We start from the raw sequence: 9,208 nt of genomic DNA, 5'->3' as shown, positions 1-9,208 counted from the left end.
AAAATGACGTATTTCCTCACCTGAGTCTATGACTTGAAATTGTAAACAAGTATGCTGCACAAGGTCAGAAAGGTGGCTTGCTAGGGGAGCTTGATACCTTCCGAGGACTGACCTGATTTCCTGTGATTACTTAGACCATGATGTCAGCTTGGTCTTGGCCAACTTGGGGCATGGTTTGCAAAGGATAATGAAGTATTTGAAAGCAAAAGTCTGCAAGATAAAGTGTCACATCAGATGAGGAATTCTGATGGGGAGGTAGGTGGAGGTGGGGTACAGAGGACCAAAGGGAGTCATGCCTCGAGCTCTCTTACACAGTGTAGAAAAGTGTGGGTTCTCAGAGCCTCACGGAATGTTCTATGCTGAGCAATGCTGTGAGTGCATGCTGCTGTTGACGAAATTGGAGAAAGTAGAACCGATTTGAGAACACGGAAATATTCTATCTATTTATCTTTGTCCAGTTGGGACTCAAACCAGCACTTATTTATGGACCATCCCTCTCAAACTATTTTCAACTTTCAGACCTAAATGCCATTAAAAACTGGGCCCATATGAATGATTCAGAGTCATCTGGGAGCAGTCTGCAACCAACCATGATTCTCAATACCTTTGACTTTACCAGTCAATAATGAACCACTTTTTCTTCCAAGCTCATGCCCCTAACCCCTGGGAATACATAGACCTTTGAGAAAGTGTCTTAATTTGTTCAGCAGCAATAAGAAAAACAAGAAAAGAAAAAGTGTCTGATTACACCCATCTGCTTACAATAAATTTTAATGGCATCTGTTTAATACTAATAACTGAGGGGAAGGCTTCAGGGTTCCTCAGTTGAATCACCCTGGAAACTGAGTTGTACTAGCAAACCCAGAGCACCCAGAAAAGAATAGGTTTTATGAACATCTTTGAAGCTATAGACATTTGAGGTCAGTTTTCTATATCTCAGCCTAATTTACTTGTGCTGTGGCACACAGCTAGTAGCTAGTCATGTCAACTATTATGGCTTCTGAAACTTCCAGGGTGTGAAGATATCAGATCTTGTTTGAATTCTGGTCCATCTTTTTCTAATTGTGTGAACTTGGACAAGGTATTCAACTTCTCTAAGCATGGGCTTCCTCATCTGTAAATCAGGGATAATTTTACAGAAGGAAGTTGTGATGAGAAATTAAATACTGCATGTTAGGTGCATGACATCTGGTGCCAGATAAGGGCTCAATAAGTGTTAGCTATTACTGTTATCATTATTTTATTTGTTTTGTACGTAGGCAAACCTTGCCTTAGGTAAAGCATAATGTACAAAAATCTAGATTTGTATAAAATGTTAATGGGGGAGATTATTTGCATTACAAAAGGAGTCTTCAGTTTATGAAAGAACTGATAACAGGGTTTCTTTTAAACAGTCAACTTCCCAGTATGTCTAAAATGATTTGATTCACACAAAACTTGGCTTATACAATGTTTTAGGAACACAGCTAGCATACAAAGCACAGGATATCTGTAATACAATCATTCAGGCCAGGTCTGAGCCACTGTGACAAGTTAACAATTACACTCCTGGGTATTCTTCACGCCCCTTTATAAAGGGATTAGATGGATTCTCTATGGGCTCAATGGGCAGATCTGGGACCAATGGGTGGAAGACATGGGGTAGAGAGAGGGAGTAGACTTTAGCTTGAAATAATGAAAAACTCTCTACCAAACCACTGCTGCCCAAAGCTGGAATGGGTTGCCTCTGAGGCGGCAAATTTCCCAACACGAGATATTCAAGTAAAAGCTAGATACCAACTTGTTATAACTGTTAGAATGATTACTGCATGAAATAGGGAGGTGAAGTAGGTCAGTGTTTCCCAACACTAAACACACTAAATATACTATGCAAACTGGACCAATGTTCTACCTTGGATACCACAAAGAGGTTGAGGAAGGAGGCAGAGAGGCTATTCAGGAGAAGAGGTGGGGATAAAGGACATGAGTTGAAAAAAACATTGCTTCTCTGGCTGGGAAATGCTAGATTAAATGACCTTTAAGATTTCTTCTAATTTAGGCCAGGCACGGTGGCTCACGCCTGTAATCCCAGCACTTTGGGAGGCCGAAGCAGGTGGATCACCTGAGGTCAGGAGTTTGAGACCAGCCCGGCCAACATGGTGAAACCCCATCTCTACTAAAAATATAAAAATTAGCCGGGTGTGGTGGCACATGCCTGTAATCCCAGCTACTTGGGAGGCTGAGGAAGGAGAATCACTTGAACCCACAAGGCAGAGGTTGCAGTGAGCTGAGATCGCACCACTGCACTCCAGCCAGGGCAACAAGAGTGAAACTCGGTCTCAAAAAAATAAAAAAGATTTCTTCTAATTTAAATATTCTAAAACTCTGATTGTTTCATAGACATTATTTTAATTATATTTCTGAGAGAATTTTCCTATTTTAGGTATGGAAAACTAAAACATAACACCTAAAGAAAGAGGTAAAGTGGGAAAAGAATTGAGACATCCTGACCCTTTCAGACCTTTGATCTCATAGTCTCTTTCCAACTGGTGAGAATGAAAGTTGGGGAAACAGAAGTCAGAAGTGGCCTTAACGCCAGAATAGATGAAAATTAAATTGACTTTATTATTTTTACATTATTATTATTATTATTATTTATTTTATTTATTTATTTATTTTTTGAGACGGAGTCTCGCTCTGTCACCCAGGCTGGAGTGCAGTGGTGCGATCCCGGCTCACTGCAAGCTCCGCCTCCCGGGTTTACGCCATTCTCCTGCCTCAGCCTCCCGAGTAACTGGGACTACAGGCGCCCGCCACATCGCCCAGCTAGTTTTTTTGTATTTTTATTATTATTATTATTACTGAGGCAGAATCTCTGTCTCCAGGTTGGAGTGCAGTGGTGCAATCTCAGCTCACTGCAACCTCTGCCTTCTGGGTTCAAGCAATTCTCCTGCCTCAGCCTTCTGAGTAGCCAGGACTACAGGCGTGCACCACCACGCCCGGCTAATTTTTGTATTTTTAGTAGAGATGTGGTAGAGATTTTAGTAGAGATCCATGTTGGCCAGGATGGTCTCCGTCTCCTCACCTCGTGACCTGCCTGCCTCAGCCTCCCACAGTGCTAGGATTACAGGCGTGAGCCACTGCGCTTGGCCATTATTATTAATTTTTGAGACAGGGTCTCACTCTGTTGCCCAGGTTGGAGTGCAACAGTGCAATCTCAGCTCACTGCAACCTCCGCTTCTCAGGTTCAAGCAATCCTCCCACCTCAGCCTCATGAGTAGCTGGGACTACAGGTGCTCACCACGCCTGCCTAATTTATTTTTTGTAGAGGCAGGGTTTTGCCATGTTGGCCAGGCTGGTCTTGGGCTTCTGAGCTCAAGTGATCTGCCCGCTTTGGCCTCCCCAAGTGCTGGGATTACAGGCGTAAGCCAACGTGCCGGGCCTAAGTTTTAATTTTTTTTTTTAAGATGGGGTCTTAATGATGACATAATGATGCTGTCCAGGCTGGTCTTCAACTCCTGGGCTCAAGCAATCCTCCTGCCTAGGCCTCCTCAAATGCTGAGATTACAGGTGTGAGCCACTGTGCACAGCCAAGTCAACTTTTAGAGATCAGTGAAAAATCAGCTCAACTAAGGTTTCAGATAACTAGCTTTAAAGACTGTACACCTGTATCCCTGGCAAAGTGCTTCAGAGTACTGTAATCACACACAGTCAGGATGTCTCAATTCTTTTCCCATTTTACCTCTTTTTAGGTGTTATGTTTTAGTTTTCCATAGCTAAAATAGGAAAATTCTCCCAGGAATATAGTTAAAATAATGTCTATGAAACAATCCGAGAGTATTAGAATATGTGGCGTCAGTGTCCTCTTTAATGGGGCTGCTGGAAGAAGAATTTTTGTCTCAATTAGCCTACTTGTCTTTCAAATACAGTTGATCATCTGGTCTTTGGATCAATAGGTTTACTTGGCCATATGTGACCAGATTACACTGCTGTTTGCATTCCCAAGGCTTCTAAGTCACAAAGAACACTTCTCTTCCAGTGGACATCAGCTGGTAGGACAAATCCAGCCCTACTTAGAGACAAGGTAAAAAGCCAGTTATAGCCTGGGCACGGTGGTTCACACCTGTAATCCCAGCACTTTGGGAGGCTGAGGCAGGTGGATCACATGAAGTGTTCGAGACTAGCCTGGCCAACATGGCAAAAACCTGTCTCTACTAAAAATACAAAAATTAGCCAGGTATGGTGGTGCATGTCTGTAATTCCAGCTGCTCCTGAGACTGAGGCAGGAGAATCGCTTGAACCCAGGAGATGGAGGTTGCAGTGAGCCGAGATCGTGCCACTGCACTCCAGCCCAGGCAACAAGAACAAAACTCTTTCTAAAAAAAAAAAAAAGCCAGTTACACAAGGCAGAACCACTTTGTGACGTAGATTTTATTGGTTATCTAGGCAGAGGAAAAATTGGACAATAATAGGAAAGGAATGAAATCTCCTGGGCTGGCCCAGCACCTGCTACTGGTCGATGAGAAATCAGACTTTGTGCAAAGGGTGACTTGGCCAGGAAAAACAGGAAGTTAGTCAGTATCATAGTCAGTTATTCTAAGAAGAGGAAGAAAACAGGGAATGGGATGAAGAAGGAAATACTCTAGTTATACAAACTTTGGTACTATCCCAGGAAAAGAATCTCTCTTTCCCCTAAGTCTTAGAAAGAGGAAGAACAGATGCCATAGTCCAAGAACGGCACAAAAGTCAGCACCACTATGGCCTCTAGTTGCCCCCATTAGCCCAATAATATTCCTCTGCTAGAACATCCCTGTCTGACCCCTGATAAGAAAGCAGAGGGAGGTGAGTGGTGAAGCTGCCCCAGATTCTGTCCTCCAGGTGGAGAAGGCCTCAAGAAGGTGAAGGGATGAGCTAATCTGAGCCTCATGGCCCCATTTCCAAGGATGTGATTAGTGGAGAGGCACCTGGGACCTGCTCCATTTCAGGAAACCCGGTTATGGGAACTGGTAGGGGACAGACTTTGCTCAGGACCCGAGAGAAGCAGTTAACCCTTTCCTACGACCTGGATGGGAAACAGCTTCATAGTTGCTTGGTAAGGGGGACTTCTTTCCCAGGGGAGGGAGTCTTCAAATGGACTTCCTTTTGCATCAGCTTGGTAAGGGGGACCTCAAGGATATCTTCTACTCAAGTTCCTAGGGTCAGCCTCTTTAGGGCATCTGAATGCTCTAGGGGAGCCTAAGAAACAAGGTGGGGCCTAAGAAGTGTCTAGGAGACACAGAGAGGGCACATTGAAAAGGAAAGAAAGCTCAACAGTCCCTAAAATGTCATTGTTCATCTGGCAGCATTCCCTAGGATGTTCTGGTTCCACTCAAACCCTTGAGTTTGGGTCAGAATCAACCTCGGGCTCTTCTTGTAGGGGGGCAGGGAGTGTGTCTCAGACAGAGGGTTTCTTTTCAGAATAAACAGGATATCCAAAGTAGACATGTGATATAGTTTGGCTGTGTCCCCACCCAAATCTCACCTTGAATTGTAGCTCTCATAATCCCCATGTGTTGTGGGAGGGACCAGGTGGAGATAATTCAATCATGGGGGCAGTTTCTCCCATCCTGTTCTTCTGATCGTGAATGAGTTCTCAAGAGATCTGATGGTTTTATAAGGGGCTTTCCCCTTCAATGGGCACTCATTCTTCCCCTTCCTGCTGCCATGTGAAGAAGTATGTGTTTACTTCCCCTTCTGCCATGATTCTGTTTCCTGAGGCCTCCCTAGCCATGATGAATTATGAGTCAGTTAAACCTCTTTCCTTTATAAATTACCCAGTGTCGGGTATGTCTTTATTAGCAGGGTGAGAATGAACTAATACAACATGAAACAGTAGTCTAAATTCTGAGGTGGGTGCAGAAATGAAGGCAAAATCAATATGTCACCCAGTCAAAGGACTGGAAAGAACTGGCTCTCTACAGACACTGCCAATAAATGAGACCTGCAAGGTCAGGGCTGAAAATATCGAGAGCCATACCCAAAGCCTCTCCTTGGTTGGCCCAGTTAACTAAGGTGACCTTAACCAAGGGCAGGTCATTTAGTTTCTTTGGGCTTCAAATTTCTTCATCTTAATAGATAACTGATAATTTCCAAAGTCCCTTCTGCCTCTAACATTCTAGTGTTCTGAGGATGGGGTCTGAGCAAAAAGCAGTTTTTAAAATTTTAATTTTTTTTTTTTTTTGAGACAGGGTCTTGCTCTGTCACTAGGCTGGAGTGCAGTGACATAATCATAGCTCACTGCAACCTCCAACTTGAGGGGCTCAAGATCCTCCCACCTCAACCTCCCAAGTAGTTAGGACTATAGGCATGCATCACTGTACCTGGCTAATTTTTAAATTTTTTTGCAGAGAGAGGGTCTCACTATAATGCCCAGGCTGGTCTCAAACTCCTGGCCTGAAACAATCCTCCTGCCTTGGCCTCCCAAAGTGCTGGAATTACAAGCATGAGCCACCATGCCTGATATATTCATACAACTTCTTGGATCCTCATTTTTATCATTTCTAAAACAAAGATAACATCTCTCTTACAAGATTACAAGATTGGGAGAACTGCTTAAGATGAATAAGAAAAACTGAAGAACACTTAGCACAGAGTGGATTCTTACCATATATCAAGCCTATACTGCATGCTGCCTGAATACATGGGTTTATGCTATGGAAGTCCTGATGGCAAACCCTCATATCAAAGGCTTCCCTCCTTGCTTCTCCCTACATCCAGTAGGGAGAGCAGCTGCATCCCTGGCTACCTTTGAGAGGCCTCCACTGCCTCTAGGGTGGTATTGGGTGCTCCATTACACCTTTATCCCTGAGGCTCATTCCAAGGACAAGGGCTGAAAGCTAGAGGCTCATTTCCAAGGACAATGGCTGGAAGCTAGGAAACCGACTCATCTTCATTCTCAATGCCATTCTCAAGGTGGAGTATTTTCTGCTGGGCCAACACTCACAGTTTTTTTTTTTTTTTTTTTTTTTTTTTTTTTTTTTTTGAGACGGAGTCTTGCTCTGTCGCCCGGACTGGAGTGCAGTGGCCAGATCTCAGCTCACTGCAAGCTCTGCCTCCTGGGTTTACGCCATTCTCCTGCCTCAGCCTCCCGAGTAGCTGGGACTACAGGCGCCAGCCACCTCGCCCGGCTAGTTTTTGTATTTTTAGTAGAGACGGGGTTTCAGCGTATTAGCCAGGATGGTCTCGATCTCCTGACCTCGTGATCCGCCCGTCTCGGCCTCCCAAAGTGCTGGGATTACAGGCTTGAGCCACCGCGTCCGGCCTTTTTTTTTTTTTTTTAGACAGAGTCTCGCTCTGTCAGCCAGGATGGAGTGCAGTGGCACAATGTCAGCTCACTGCAACCTCCACCTCCTGGATTCAAACAATTCTCCTGCCTCAGTCTCCCAGGTAGCTGGGACTACAGGCACATGCTACCACGCCTGCCTAATTTTTGTATTTTTAGTAGAGGTAGGGTTTCACCATGTTGGCCAGGCTGGTCTCGATCTCCTGACCTCAAATGATTCACCCACCTGGGCCTCCCAAAGTGTTGGGATTACAGGCATGAGCCACTGCGCCCAGCCTTGATGGGAAATATTTTAAAGAACCATCCTCAATACCTTGGTTTCTCACCCCTAAAATAGTGATGATAACAATTTTCTTACAAGATAGTTGAGAGGATGATATCAGTTATGTAAAGAGCTAGTGGTGTCCGACAAGAAGCAGTCATTCAATAACGTCAGTGGTCCCTTCCCCTTGGCAACTCCTCTTCTTAAAAAGGACAAGACACGGGGTGGGGATAGGGAGCTCTGCGGGTGGTGATGGGGAAATGAAAGGAAGACTCCAATGATTCCTCAAATGCCAGCTGTTTATCAAGTTTGATGGTTATGATGGATTTTCCAGAAATAAAAGCTACCTTGCTCCAATAGGTCTACCTGTGAGCAACTGAGATGGGGAGGAATGGGGAGGAGCGCTGGGCATAGTCTCGTGAAGGGTATGATTCAGGTCTCGATAGACAATGTTCTCTGGAGCAGCACTAACGTTGTGTACTGGGCAGGCACTCCGCCAGCTCCCCAGCCTGTTCTGTCCAATCCTGGCGTCTTGGGGCTGGGGTGGAAGAATTTTCCCTGAAGGAAAGCAGCCAACACCCTGTCCCACCCTTCTCCGTGGGCAACTCTTTGCCAGGCAGGAATCTCTCATCAGGGTTTTCTTTTGGCTGTCAGATCACCAGCAGTTATGGGCTTAAGCCCCTGTCACCCTGCCTCTCCCAGAACCTGGCAGAGAGTAGCAGCTGGGACTCTGCAGGACCACCTTTCTTCTTCCAGCTAGGAATGCACTTGGAAAACCCCAGAGCTTCTCCTGTCAGCCAGAGTTCAGAAAAGCCAGCTCCTTGTCTCGGCACATTCAGTGCAGAGTCAAACGTGGAAAGGGTCCTAGATGGGGCCAGGTCGACTTCCAGGTCCCACATTTGCGGGGGAAGCTAATCCCCTTGGATTAGGCTGGGAGATGCTTGGGGCTGGTTGCCAGGTGAAGGACGGGGGGTCGTTTTTTCTTTTTTTGAGACAGAGTTTCACTCTTTTTTGCCCAGGCTGGAGTGCAATGGCACGATCTCGGCTCACCGCAACCTCCGCCTCCCAAGTTCAAGCAATTTTCCTGACTCAGCCTCCCAAGTAGCTGGGATTACAGGCGCCCGCCACCACGCGTGGCTAATTTTTGTATTTTCAGTAGAGACAGGGTTCCAACACGTTGGCCAGGCTGGTCTGGAACTCCTGACCTCAGGTGATCCACTCGCCTTCGCCTCCAAAAGTGCTGGGATGACGGGCGTGAGCCACTGCGCCTGGCCCGGGGCGTCGTTTTTAATTTCAGATTAATAATTTTTTAGTATATGTCCCAACAATTGCACAAGATATGTGTATAGTTATAAAAAAAATTCGCTGTTTATATGAAATTCAATTTTAACTTGCCGTCTTTTTCTTTGCTAAGTCTGGAACCCGGGGTTTGGCCTGGGGTAGCCCCCGCAGCAGGCAGGGCTGTTGGAGGGGCCAGGAACCCGCTTGGTAGTGCCGCGCCATCACCGTCGCCCCTACCGGCAGAGGGAAGGGTCTTGGAAAGCGCGAAGGGCGGCCAAAGCCCGGATAAGGCCTAAGGGCCGCATTTCGCCGCCACCGTGGGAAACTGTCTTCGAGAGGAGGGAGGAGTCGTGGCCTGGCCTCAG

Source organism: Trachypithecus francoisi, unplaced genomic scaffold, assembly GCF_009764315.1.
Source record: "Trachypithecus francoisi isolate TF-2019V2 unplaced genomic scaffold, Tfra_2.0 Lachesis_group8, whole genome shotgun sequence".
Lineage (NCBI taxonomy): Eukaryota > Metazoa > Chordata > Mammalia > Primates > Cercopithecidae > Trachypithecus > Trachypithecus francoisi.
Note: the sequence above shows the minus strand (reverse complement) of the source record.